The 14,608-nt window shown below is 38.6% G+C and overlaps 1 protein-coding gene across 24 annotated transcripts in view; it reads left to right on the top strand.

Moving 5' to 3' along the window:
• DLGAP2 (DLG associated protein 2) overlaps window positions 1-14,608 on the top strand; it is a 501,744-nt gene that overhangs the window by 263,798 nt on the left and 223,338 nt on the right. For 3 of the 24 annotated variants that reach the window (XM_075414742.1, XM_075414745.1, XM_075414741.1), the window contains exon 3: window positions 5,245-5,340. The exons of the other annotated variants lie outside the window; for them this stretch is intronic. The gene's annotated coding sequence lies outside the window, so the exon portion shown is untranslated. The remainder of the gene's footprint in view (window positions 1-5,244; window positions 5,341-14,608) is intronic. 24 annotated transcript variants of the gene reach the window in all.

The raw sequence follows: 14,608 nt of genomic DNA, 5'->3' as shown, positions 1-14,608 counted from the left end.
CTGCAATTTTCTTCATTTTATCTCCATCTTCCTTAAAGTGTTGTTGTGAAAAGAGGACACTGCATTACTTGGAGCTCACTGGTGCTGAATTGAGCACAATTATTGCATGTTGATCTGCTCAGCTGCTGCTTACTCTTTTACTCTGTGTGTTATGACTATGTTTGCCATTTTCCGGGTATAACACTTTGCGATTGCCGGTACTGAATTCCAGCCAGCTGCTGAAATTTCAACCCCTAGTCTAAAAGTATTTTTTATTCCAGTGTCCCATGTGCTTGGAACCCCTCTGCCCTTAGTCTAACAATCAAATTTGGTCTTGTCTTTGCCATTACTAGTGGAACCGATGAAAATGCTTGGTAGATCTCAGCCCATACAGTCCCCGATCTAGTCCCACTTGAAACCCCCTTCCAGTTTGACCGCAAATCATTAATAATTGTTCACTGAGAGCAATTTCTCGACTGGTTGTCCACCAACCTGATGGCGATTACATCTCCTGCCTTAGCTTATTTATGAGAATATTATATGGAATAGTGTCAGAAGCTTTAATTAAAAGTCAGGATACATCATATCTACAACTTCCCCTTTATCCTGTTAGCTTGGCAGAAGGAAAGTAGACTGGCTTGACATGACTTCTGTTTGACAGATGCATGTAGGTTGTTTCTTATTTTTGAGGAACTCACAGATATCATGTTTAATACTTAACTCTAAAGTTATTAATTTGACCAGGTGGTTCTCTGTTAGCCCTGAGAAGTTTTTGTTGTGGTTTTTATTTTCCTTCCTCTACAGGTCCCTGATAAATACTTACTAATATTCAGAATTCCAGTTTCCTAAAACCTCCAGAGTGAATATTTTCAATTTCTGCTCCAATGCTCATATATGACTGATCTGCATCTTCTTTCAGCATATTTTCTTCGTCAGTGTATTTTAATTTCCTTTTTAAATTAATTCTGTTAAGTGGGTCTTCACAATTTGTCTTTCATGTGAAGATTTAGGAAAAAGGCAATGAATAGGTTACCGTTCTTTTTTATAACCTGTAATTTGGTGTCCGTTCTCTTTCACATTCTTTTGTTTTCATCATTCAAGTATAGTTATGGACCCTTTCTGTCGCCTTCTCTTCCTTGTTCTAATAAGACCTCTTTTTTTCACACTTGTCTATTTGATTTCTTTTCATATGAACATAAAGTACTCCTTTATCCTCAGTGATGTGTGCTTGTGCTTGTTATCATATGTTTCTATGATTCCTTTTCTGCTTTCAGATCAGTAAAGAGCTCCTGGCTCAGCCACAAAGATCTCTAACTTCGCTTCCTCTGTTTCCTTCACATACACATAATTTATCTTTGTGCATTTGATAACAAAATGTACAGTCTTGCTAACAGGAATTTTTTCAAACTGTATGTTCAGATTAGTTGAAATGTGGCTTACGGTGTTTCTGCACTTACTAGGATGTATGCTTTGAATAAGCTACTAAATATACTACTTTGTTTTTTCGTACTAAGAAAAGGCAAGACAGATGCTGAAGTGTACACAAGAAGATGAAAACATCTCGTGGCATTGAGGATGGTGGAAACAGCAAAAGATTCAGCTTTCAGCAAACCAAGTTGCTCGGATTAGCAAATTCTTAATTGCTTGAGCTGTCAGCTCTTCTGCACTTGATGTTTTGTTCGGGACAGTGTCAAGAGTGGCACAGACAATTGGATCGCATTTTGTTTACCCAAAGGTTAAAGCTAAGTCTCAGCAGGATTCGGAAGGTATTGCCTTTCAATGGGACGGGTGCTGTCAATCACATTATCAGTTACAACTCTCTTTTATGGAAGATAGCTGCTCTTGGCAATTGCGAGGCTGGAATTCAGTAGGAACCAGCAGCTGGGAGATGTTGCCTTCATCAATGCCTCTGATGATGCTGTCACTCCTAGTTCTTGGTCCTATATTAGCCCTGCTTCATAGTACTACCTATCTACCTCTACTGTCTTCAGCATCTGTATCTTTGCTTGCTTACTGCATCTTAGATTTTCTTTTCAGGAGACACTTGAGATTTTTGAAGTCCATTATACTTATTTATTTTACTCATCCTTCCAATTAATTCAAATATTAACTGTAATAGCTGTTTTCCCAATTAGTTTTATGCCTCCAGATTTTCAATAAATTCCTCACTTTTAATGAAACTTAAATCTTCTTCTCAGACCTCCTTTTATGACATCGAATAAACTGGACTCTTCCTTCTTCCTGAATTCAGAGGAAACATATTTCTTATGGAATAGAAAACTTCCTTTTTTTGCCCTTACAAAATTAATCATACCACTCAGGTCAATATTGCAATTCTGTGATTTGTCACACAAAGAAATAGTGAAAACAATCTTTCTGTAACTTTATTTGTCCTAGGACAGATGAAATGTTCTGTCTCAAGAGAAAATAATTTGATGAAGAATTTCAGAGTAGAAGTATGTATACCAGGGTCTAGTAGAGCTTTAAAATACAAGCAGCAACTTGCTTGAGTCAGGAAATAATATGAAAGCTATAGAGTGTGAGCACCAGTTATTTTTTAGTCATCTGAAACAGTTTCTGCTCTATAGGAAAAATGTTATCATTCAGCAGCAGACACAAATACACTTTACTTGAGAATTTCTGCCGGATAGTGTTATATGGATTTCCAAAGCTTTGTATAATATTTCCCCATTTATCATGGTGCTCTTTGCAAATGCAGTAAAGTCAGGAAGCATCGCTATAGGATTTTATGTAATTTATTCTTAGTCTTTCATACTCTTTTTTGAGAGTGAATCAAGAAGTGTGACTATACATACTCTGATTGCATAGTTTTGTTACATTCAGTCTACTTTTGTTTACACTGGATGTTAAAGATAACAGACCTATGTTTCTTCATAACAAAGTCTCAATAGGTTTGATTCTGCTAGCCTAAATCCTTTATGTACTCATTTACATAGATTACATAGATTAGGAACCTCTTTGGCTCTACTCATGTGGGAGAGGTAGAGACACTAGTTGGTATGTAACCTTACCAAAGAAAAAGGAGATGCATAATCTAAATATTTTTCAAAAGCAAGAGGGAATAATGTTTGTGATTTTAATGCCTGAAGAAGGACGAGTGGTCTGACCATTAGGGATCTCCTAAATCACGCTGGGAAAACCCCAAACTCTGGGAAAGTTGCCTGTATCTTGTGGTTCCTAGGTAACATGTTTTTATCATCCTTTCTACAAAGGGTCACAAATGCAGCATTTCTTCTTTTCTGAGACCTAACTTGAGGCGGTGGGCTCTACTATGAAGGGATGTTGAGCCTCTTCAGCTGGGACAGAGGGCACTGGGAAGGCTGCTTTTAGTATCAGATGGGATACATACAATTATCTGAAAGATTGGATCCTAGGCAGTTCAGAATGGACATCTGATGTTAGTTGAAACTTCTGACTTCTTTCCTCAGTATTCCTCAGTTCTTCATGCATGAAATGGGACAAAGAAAATAAATCAGTTTGTGGAATGCTGTTAAACTCTGAAGCTGAATAATCTGTGAGGCTAGTTATAACTACAGATGTTGTTTGACTGCTCATTGAGACAAAAGAATGTTGCATAGATGCATGTCAAGTGAGCACCCACAAGCATGAGTTCTGAGTGAAGCCAGAAGCCTGTGGAAAGTAGAATCAGATCATAAAATTAAGTCCAGTAAAGCTAGGGTGGCAAATTGAAGTATTCCAGGATACTTTAATTCTTCCACTTTTTAACTACTGAAAGGCTCACTTACGAAAATAATATTCTTTAATGCATTTTTTGTGTATGTGGATAATAATGTAGTTGGTTGTTGTTTGTGGTTGAAAGTCTAATAAATTGTCATGTTGCCTACTGGTTTTCAATGGAAACAGTTTTTTTTTATTTTTAGCTGTTATGTGGAATGATATCTTTTAGTACCTTTCCAGAATACCAAGCAGCCTGTCCTAATTTTCACTGTGAGCAAGAGATTCTGTCCAAAACTGATATTCAGCAGGAGCTGCAAGCAGCAGCTATAGGTTGTGGACATATACTTGAGCCTGAGCACTCCGATTTATTAACCTAGGAATACATATAAACTTTCCTCCGAAGAAAATGCTGAATATGGAAAGGCATGTCTTCCCCTCCTTGCCCTCTCCAAAGAGAGCTGTTGCCAGTGCTTGTGCCAGCTTAGGAAGTTCGGCGATTGGTTGACAATGTACAGCTGCCTGGACCACAGGACTATGTAGAGGAAGATGAGACTGGCTCTTACTTCCTCCATTAGGAGCATAGGCTGCTTCCTTGGCATCTGTTTACCCTGTGGGGGAACGATACACACCACAATCAAAAAGAGAGAAAGCTGGGAGAGGAGCACTACAGCAAACCTGCCAAAATGAAATAGTGGGACCAAGAAACTTGCTTATAGCAACCTCACCATGATATATAATACCAACCTAAACCCAAGTAGGCAGTCATGCATAAAATAGCAAAGAAACTCAGAACAGAGCATGTGGGAAAGTATCAAGGGTATATGCTTCAGAGACCACAGTTCATTGTCTCTCTTGCCTCTGACAGACTGAACATCCCTCTTCTCGTAGCCGTGTCTGAAATACTCTGCGAGACTGAAACACAGATCAGAAGTTAGGTCCAGTGAAACTAGCTTCTCCCTCTAACCAAGAAGTGCAGAAGAGCCATCAACAGGTTCTTACGAAACTTCATGTTAGAAATGCATTTCGGACTGGACTGTGTGGGAGGGATGAGTAATGGGCTCTGATTGTGTTTCACTCATATACTGATTTCCCCCAGAATGGATACAAGGCAATTTTCTGTAATCTCAGCAGTAGACCACTTGCTTTGCAATTCATCAAAATTGACTATTCTTTATTTAAAGAAGTGTTAACATTTATTTATGGTACTTCAGGTTTGAAGTGTTGGCATACCTGTATTTAAATATTTACTAGAAATTTCATATATGTTTTCAAATATTTAAGATAGGTCAAATGGGGAGAGGCTAGAGATTTTGACTTCAGAACCTATGAACACTATGTACTGTGTTAGAAAAGCATAGTTTACCAAAAACTTTGGTGCAAAATATTTGAAGTGCTAAGATTGTCTGTCTTTATTACTATAACTCTGATAATTTGAAACACAAAGTGAATAATTGTTGAAAAGGGGACCTATGTAGTTGTAATTTCCCTGAAAATAATTAGCTATGAAGGTCACGTTCGCTGAGGGAATTCCATTTTTTTCTTATGATTGATGGTTTCACCTTTCAGATATTTTTTGCTTGCTTCTATCTCATCATGGTAGAAAATTCCAGTGTCCTCATCATGCCTGATTATTTCCACCTTTGCACTGGCCTTTCTAGACAGGTAAGGTATTATCTCTCCCATATACCAAATGTGTTGCATCTAGTCTTACATTTCTGTTCCCTGAGAAGACCTACTGCAAAACTCTTATTTGTTATATTCTTCTCATGCTTTTTTTTTTCCCTTCAGTAGTGCTTTCACAGTTCTGCTTCTGTCTAAATCTTTTCGCTGTTTTTCCCTCCCTCATTTTCCATCAGTACCCCATAAACACTGTCTAGCTTGCTGCTTTTATTGCTTTCAGTTTTTGCTTTCTCACCACAGCAATGTGACCTCTCTGGGTACTAAGGTGATTGCTTTTTTAAAGCCGTCTGCTTTTGGATATCTTTCTCTTCTCCAACCCAGATGCGGAACACATGTGTGTTAATGTCTGTGAATGTAGACTTTTTTAGGTTTAGAATCTTTGATTATTTCTTTTGGATGCTCCCTGAAGAGCATAATCTGGTAGCCCAATGCAGTACGGCTGCTATGGCTCTGCATCCCCAGGCTCAGCAAGCATATTCATATGCATATATATGTATATATATGTATATATACACCCATGCAGTACAGACCACTTTAGTAGCTGGTCTTAGACTCTTAGACTGGACTCTTAGATGACCTGCAAGTTCACTGTTGGATCTCGGGTCTCCCCAGTTGTTGGCACATGGACGCAGCAGCCTTGGAGGCCCACAGCCCTGCTCTGGCTGCTGGTATTCAGGCCTCTCATCCCATTTGCCATGCAGTCCAGCTTGACACTTGCTAGCATTCACCCAGGCCTACTTCGAACAGAGGTGCATCCACACAGGAGTTAGATAAAACAAGATTAAGTGTTTATACAGAATAAATTGTGGTAATCAAACACAGGGTAGTCAGATGGGTGTACCGTACTATTGCTTGTTTCCAGTTGATTGACCCCTTTTATCCCATCTACCCTCTATGTTCCCACTCCTCTTCCTCCCTGAGCCACCTAGATACCTCCATTTCTCCACCTTTAGTCCTTCCATTAAACATCCCATAGTAAATTTCATAGATCCCCACAATCTTTTTAAAACATCCCCCCAGAAAATTTTACACAGTCTCCAAATGTTCTTCACCCTGCATCCCACTCTTAAACCCTTGTAGACAACCACCCCATTCAGCATGGAAAGTGATCATGCAAGGGTGTTTCTTTCATTGGATCACCTTGGGAGGTTTCACCCCAGGACCCCAGGACCATGGCCTAACTCCCCTTGGAGGTCATAGGGAGGAGCTGATACAGTGATTCACTGTTTAGGTTACCTGGGTTCCTCCGCCTGGCATTGGTCCTCCAGTCCTTGCTGGGATCTTTGTGTTTATGGAGATTAACCTTTGATAACCTAACACACTGGAAGAAGCTCTACCCTGCCCACAAAACCTAAATGGTAATGCTTTGTGGAAAAGTTACATTTTTTCATCATTGTTGTCTGTACACTTCTGTTGGGATTTAGATTGGATATTAGGAAAATTTTCTTTACTGAAGGAGTCATCAGGCATTGGAATAGGCTACCCAGGGAAGTGGTTGAGTCCCCATCCCTGGAGGTGTTCAAAAAACGTGTAGATGTGGCACTTCAGGATATGGTTTAGTAGGCATGGTGGTGTTGGATTGACGGTTGCACTTGGTGATCTTCGAGGTCTTTTACAACATATGATTCTATTATTCTATGATTTTTACTAAAATCTAGTTCTACAGACTAGCTTTGTAGCACAGAGAGGATTTTTCAGAAGTGTTTTAGCAATCCAGAGCTAATTAGAAAGTATCAAGGGTAAGAGATACGTATCTCTCCTTTGGTTTGCAGTCTTCTGTAGTGGTCTAATATTTAATCCAGTGGCAAATCCATTGTTTTCTGCCTATTTTCTGACTCCTTAGCACTCATAAACTACATTTTCCATGACTGCAGAATCACTCAATATCCACGATTAAGTCTTGCTATCTAAGTTTTATTTAAGCTGTATCACCTTATCATGCAAATAACATTTCAAGGCCCTTTGCACAAGATGCTTCTTCATTGAATACTGCGGTATCTAGTGCTGATCAAAATAACTGAGAGGACAAAGGCGAAACAAGCGAGCTTTCAGTTCTTATGTAGGGTAAAGGAGAGTTAGCATTCCTAGCAGAGTTGGACATACAGCAGAAGAAAGACTGGGATACCTGGAGAAGAAATTACAGTGAATCTGGCCACATGTACTCTCAGAGAATGTAGGGTACAATCAGGTCTATTCAAACTTTATTAAAGTGTTCAAAGTGGGTTTAATGAAAACAGCTATTTGGATTAATTCTGAAAAGCTTGGAAGGCAAGCAACTGTGTGCATCACATTCAAGATGAACAAACATCCGAGCAGCTATTCAAACCATAACAACACTAGTCATATATAAAAACTGTTGAAAGCTTGCAAATTGGTAAAAATTTTTGACAATCTGAAATTTTCATTCTAAATTTTAAAGAAGGTAAAGATTTTTATTATTTCTTCTGAAATGAAGGTTAAGAAAGTATTTTGATTTGTAAAAAAGTTTAAAAAATTTTGAAAGTTGTGATATTTGCTAGATCTTAAAAAAATATACTCCTCCTGAGATGCAAGGATCCACTGAAAATATAGACACAAGCATACACAAAAACTAACTACTCCTTATGTTTATCCTGGTGTGAATAACGGACATTTTCAATAATGCATCCGATGTTTTATTTTGTAACAGGAACAGCTACTGGGAACAATGCTAGAACAAATGACTCCCGGTTCAAGAGTATGACATCTGTTTTTTTTCTATACTTTCAACAGTCAAATTCTGTGATATCAAAATATTCGTATTTTCCAAAAATGTTATTAGCTTGAAGATATTGTATTACTGACAATGAAGTATTATCAAAGACTGAAAGTATAAAGTGGAGCAAAGCTTTTTTTTTTTTAATATCCAAGCTATAAAAGACAGTTCCTGAGGAAAGGAGTTAAATACGGTTAGAGCAGGAATAGAACAGCAGCAGTATAATCATTAGTTACGTATGTATGTTAGTACACATTTGTGCTAGTCTATCTCAAGTCCATGTAGAACTGGGTTCTCTGTGTCTGCTGTAATCGAATTCTAAACCTAATACATCCATGAGAAACAAGATGGGGGGGGTTATCTGTTTGGGTGTTTTGGGTTTTTTATTTGTGCATCGTATGGACAAACTTCTGTCAAAAGTTTTAATGCTTACTGTAAATTATTCCTATGTATTCAGCATTCGCACCTGACCTGTGAACTAATGCAAAAAGTGGTAGTGTCTTTCAAACATTTCTTTAGTTTACAGGAGAGGAATATCTACTCTAGAAAGCAACACTATTACTTCACAAACCATCCTTCACAGGGAATGTTATCATAAGCTGCTCAACACAGAGATTCATAAGCTGAAGCAGACGAAGATGAATTTTACTCTGGTTTATAGAAAAACAAGAACCTATATCAATTTTACAGGATGGGGAAAGTGTAAATCTGCAGTGAAGAAAGGACAGTAAAAAGACCAAGTATAGTAAAGAGATAGGATTTATCTTTAGATGTGATTATGAGATAGTCAACAAGTCAGTAAAAGTCAGAGGTGCTAAATTTCTGGGTTTAGGAATAAGCAATTTTTGAGCATTCGTGAATTTGGGAAGGAGGGAGAGATTTTGGAAAACTATTCTGGGTGGCAGATTAAAGAGATAAAGAACGAACGTGTAAGGACGAGTTCTGCAGGTATTGGAGCCATTTAGTAGGCATGTATATGAGACACATGAAAGGAGAAAATTCAAAAAATCAAAATAACTCTAAAAATTCATGTCTGAGACAAAGCGTAGGTGTGTGTGCTGGTGTTCAGTGGGGAAGCAGATGGAAGGAATTCATCTCATTTAACAGGAGGCTTTGCAATTTTGATTTTTGTGTGAAAATGAGTTGTATAAGGTAATCTTCATAACCAAGGGAGAGAAGTAAGAGTGTAACCCATCTGACCTCAGCTTTAAGATATGGTAAAATTGTGCCTTAGAGTTGCCTGTTTGTCATCGCTGACTTTAAAGTGAACCTAGACGATGAAGGTGGATACGATGCCTATATTAGGTATCTATATCTGGTCAGTGAAACACTCTACTCCTCTTGATCCTGTTCTTCCTATGCTAATTTGCATTTGTGTAGTTCACCTTTGTAACCTAAGGAGAAAAAGCATACGAGGCTGAGAATGGGTGCTGAAATGGTCTTGTCATTTCAGCTCTTTAATGAGAGTAGTCTGTATCAAAACTCAATCGTATGTTACAGTGTCCAAAATAGGTATCATCAGGGAAAAACAAAAAAAGGAAGGGAAGACAGTGAAACCATAATCTACTCATAAATGCATAGCCCAAATCCCGCGTGAGAGGAGAATGCTTGCTGAGACACCTCCCCCACAACCAGTTCCCATTTTCCTTTCCATTTCTCGAGCAGGGAGCACAGAGACAGTTACATGAATGAGGAGGGCTCCTGTGCGCTGCTTTGTTTCGCTCTGGGGCATCAGGGCAAACCGAAAGAATCAAGAAGCCAGATATGGATTGTCGCTCCCTCTCCACTGTTCTGAACAAGAAGTCTATCTGTCTCTTCGCCAGACTAGAAGAGGATGTCGTGTCTATAGACGAGTACAAGTGCATGTTCAACCACACATACAGCTTGCTGAAGACCTTTACGTGTAGTATTATTCATATGCAGTTACACAACGAGAGTGTTAAGGCAGACTGAAATTTGAGGTGGGCTGTTAAAAAGTTTTGTGGTAGTTATGCTAATTTTCATTAGCTTTCCTTCTGAAATGGATGTCAGAGCCTCTCAAGCAGAATACTCTCAGTCTCTTTCCATCTCCAGATTTTCTGTTTTCACCATGTCATGTCTGCCTCCTGCTGTTCTTTCCTATTATTTCTTTTCTCACACATTAACTTAAGAGTATGTGACGCCACTGTCAGTGAAACGTGTGGAGAATTAAGAGTGGCTGTGCTTGAGAAGCCCAGATGCTAAAAATGTTACTTATGCACCTATGCTGCTACTTTTTCTTCTTATTAGCTTAAAGGATATGTGGCTTTGCTATCACTGTGGAGCAGTGTAATGGAGACAAAAGCTGGTTCTCCTGCCCCAGTTAAACAAAAGATTTTTACAGATAATCACCTTAGGGTGTTGTTACTGGAATGGCCATCTTGGGATTCAGCAGAGATGCTGGGGACAGTGTGGGTGGAAGTGGCTCCACCTGCCACATTTCTCCCCTCTCTCTTGCACCATGTGCTGCACAGCATGATGTGGAGCCAAGGACTGGCAAGGACCTCTTGACTGTGGAGCCCAGCAGCCAGCTGTTGGAGGCTACTCTGTCACATAAACAGATAAAGTTGTGGAGTTAGCTCCTGGACTAACTGTGGTAGAGCCTGTCTCAAACCTGTTTAGTGAGATGCTCAGTGTTGTTCTGGTGCTGACTGGAGAGAATGATGAGTAGGAGGCTAGAAAGGTGATAAATTAATACTAGAGTAAGTAGAAATAAGAAAGTAAGAGGCTGGGGTGGATGGACTTTGTGAAAAACAATGAAAGCACAAGAGCAATGTGCTGGAAAGGTTTGCCTTTGCAGAGAGTAGGCAGGGTGAATGTATATGCAAACCTTAAATGCTCTGAATAGATTCATCTTTGATCACTGTGGCAAACTGAGAGTTTGTAAATATATTCAATTACTAACAGTTTATATCCGATTAGTCACCACTTGCAGTGAATTGGGAAATAGCATATTTATCAAATCTTTTTTTCACGTGAAGTCACTATGATAGTTCTGTATTACGGGGAAGCTCTTAACAATGGAATATCTGAGTACAGAAATAAGAATAGTACCTTTTAAACATGGGAATTATTTTTTCCTTTTTGTTATTTAGCTCAGATGCCTCAGCCCCTTTGCCTCCCCCAGTCAGTATAGATAAAAAGAAAATCTCTATTATCCTAGCATGTCACCTAGTTAAATCACCTTTACTGTAATGACGTGTTTAGTATGGAGATAAATATTTCATATATTGTGTACACAAATACCATAAATTAATATTTGTCATCAACCACACCACCTGATGCTAGATGTATATTGTCAAGTGTAGTGTTATTGATTTCTCATCTATCTTTTAAAGATCCTGAGTGAGATATTAAAATTTTTCTGTGCCTCAAACTCTTACTTGTTCACAAATTCCAGGTAAAAAATAGCTTGCAACTTCATCTTATGAAAAATTTTTATCTGTAAATTAATTAAAACTTACTTTTGTTTTCAGTCAGCCACTTAGTTTTCAGAGGGTTAAGGCAAAACAACCTCCTAAGTATGAAGAAAATTTCTTGGCAACAGGATTGGTTTTAGCATTTAACAAGTGCTGACCAATGCAAGGCCTTTTTTTTGAATGACCTTTCTTAGTCTAATAATGTGTTTTTGCTGTTGGAGTTGTACAATTTGATTCCCATTGATCGCAAACTTAGGGGGAATACAAATACACATTACGGGAAAAAAGCCAAAACTGGGTTTCTGAGTGGTTCAGCATTAATGATGTAATCACACAACCCTCTGCCCATGTTCTGTCTAGTTCGCAAATGCTCACTTGGTGCTATCCTTGAACCATCTGTTGAGTCTTTCAGCTGTAAAACCAATGCGCAGTTACATTTTATCAATTTCTGGAGTACTTCTCTTAAAATTGATAACACCTGTGGCTCCCTAAAATACGGATTTCCATTTAAAAAAAAAATAAATATTTAATTGCTTTTTCCTTTTTTTTTTTTTTCCCTGCTTTGCAAAGAGGTTTAAAATGTAGCACTGCTTCTATAACAGAATTTTTAAACATGCCAGCATGAGCCTATTGGGAATAACTAGATACAAACATCACTAATGACTAAACAAGTATTTAATCCAGGTTGAGGCATATCAGTGTAGGAAATGTCTAAATCCTAAAAAAAGCCAATATGAAGTGTGATACTACAAATATATTTTTTTTCTATGCTGTGAGCTATTTATTTCCAAGTTGCTGGTCACTAACCTCATTATGAATTTCTCTTTTTCAAAAAGCCAGAGTAATGAAAGGTGATGGAGTAAGAGAAAATACTTGCGGTCAGGGAGGCAGTAGTGTTCATAGTGGCTCTCTTATTTATAGCATCAACAGATGACTTTGGATGCAGTTTTTCTATTTGTATGCCTGCTGCTTAAATCTACGTAGGAAAAGATCATTACTGTTCATTGGCATAACAAGTCTGCCAAAATAGAGAATATGGTGTGAGGTACAGGCTTTGGGCTGGTTCCCTGCTTGTGGGTGACCTTATCGAAGTTTTTCATCGTGTGTGTTACTTAGTCTCTCTGTCTTTACATTAACAGCAGTTGTCCACAGCCATGAGCATTGTGAACCATTCATCTGGATTCCTTGTTGTCTGCAAATTCCATGCATGGAAGTTGTATCAGATGCTCTAAGTTTGATCCCTCCCTGTTCTCTTTACACCTCTCCTCTCTGAAGTGCTTCTGGTCATTGCAGGGTCTGAAGAAAGATAACAGCCTGCAACAATCCCATGGTTTTTTTTGGGTTCTGGCTTCTAATTGTTCTCTATTTTCTTTCCCATAGAGATATAGGATTGATTCCTAGAAGGCCCCATAACTCACCAAAACAGCTCAAAGAAGTCAAATGCTATGACACCATGCTGTAGCAACAGGCAAAAATGTAAATGTCCAGTTCAGCTTTAAACTTTTACAGTCATTTCCATTAAAAAAATCTATTTGAAGTTTGTCACGTACTTGTCAGCTAGCTGCCCCTCCTGTGGAAAAATCTTAAAGTAGCAATATTTTGTTTCCAAAAAGCCAGGTTTAGAAACAAAAGTATCGTGGAAAATGTCTGAGCCACAGAAGTACTTTGTGCAAAAGAGCCTGTGGATAGTGAACCAAGTATGCTGAACTTGTGTGGCTGTTCACCTGTCTAACGAATATGACCCTGTTACTCTCACAGGTAAATACCTCCTAGCATCCCCAAGGGAAATTTTCCCCACTTTCCAAAGGGAAAATGTAGGGACAAGTCTCCCGTAGCAACCTCTGAACTTTCAAGTTCAGAGTTTGGATGCAGTCATGCCTTGTTCTCCCTCCCTTTTCTAGCCCTCTGAGTCCCCTGGTTTCCAGGGCAAGGACATCCAAGTTTGTGACATGGAAACAAGCCACAGGACGCTTTTGCTGAGTCTCTGTTCTGGATGACTTTAGAGATCAGGAGCTCAGAGGGTGTTATGTAGTGTGGTCGTGATTCAGTTTACATGCAGCTGAAATCAATATCCCTAATATTTATTAGCTAATCTTAAAAACATTCTTTAAGCTTATTAAGATTTGAAAACTCTGTAAGGTCTGGATTTCAGACTGTTACCCCATCTCCTGGTGTATGAACTTAACCGCAAGATGTCAATAAATTATGCTAACTCTCTCTTGGCTATTTAGCCATCAAATTTGTGTTGCTTTTATTTATTTATTTTTAAACTAAGGTAAGGTGGGCTGATATTTCAGATAGTGTAAAATGTATGAGGCTTTAGAGAGGTTAGGTTTTTTAAGCCGCTTTCACAGCCTTAGATCATTTTAATGCTGCCTCATTTAAAGAAGGAAGGAAATGCTGGAAAGAGTTTGAATCAGCAACTAAGAGAATGAAGGTGAGACCATAAAAGAAAGATACTATGGAGACCAGGACCTGCTCTGGTTCGTGTGCTCTGCCTGAGCCACATTTACCTCTTCTTCTGAGCCTGTGTTTCATATGCTTGATACAGCACTCCTGGAAAAATGTCAAGCCCAGAGAATGAATATTTTAAAAGGAGAATGTGAAAATGGGAACTAGATAGGAAAGTACTTTACAACCTGAATTACAGCAGATTCTGCCATTGCAAACACTGTAATATGTGGCAGAAATTTAATTCTACTGCTTCCTCTTCTGCAGAGATTTCAAGAACAGCCCAGCTAGTTTGTTGGGTTTTTTTTTCTTGCGATACAGGAGTGCTGCCCTAGACAAGGCTCTTCGCACTGAACTGGCTGTTCATGAAGACCTTGACTTAGCAGTGTGGCATTCCACGAGTGTCTGTCCAGTTTATGGTGCCTTAGAGATTGCTCTTGCAATTGACTGTTGCTTGCTTGTCATGACAGACTGGAGAAGTAATGGAGTGGGGAACAAAAAGCGAAAAAATAAGGTAACATTTAATTTATGTAATCAGTGGGCCATTAATTATTGTTAAAAGATTCTACTTACAGCAAGATTGTATGGCCTGCGATAACTTTTTCACATATCCTACCTAAAACAGACC

The sequence above is a fragment of the Opisthocomus hoazin genome, chromosome 2 (genome assembly GCF_030867145.1).
Source record: "Opisthocomus hoazin isolate bOpiHoa1 chromosome 2, bOpiHoa1.hap1, whole genome shotgun sequence".
NCBI classification, from domain to species: domain Eukaryota; kingdom Metazoa; phylum Chordata; class Aves; order Opisthocomiformes; family Opisthocomidae; genus Opisthocomus; species Opisthocomus hoazin.
The sequence above is the reverse complement of the archived record's forward strand: the minus strand, read 5'-3'. Positions and strand labels throughout refer to the sequence as shown.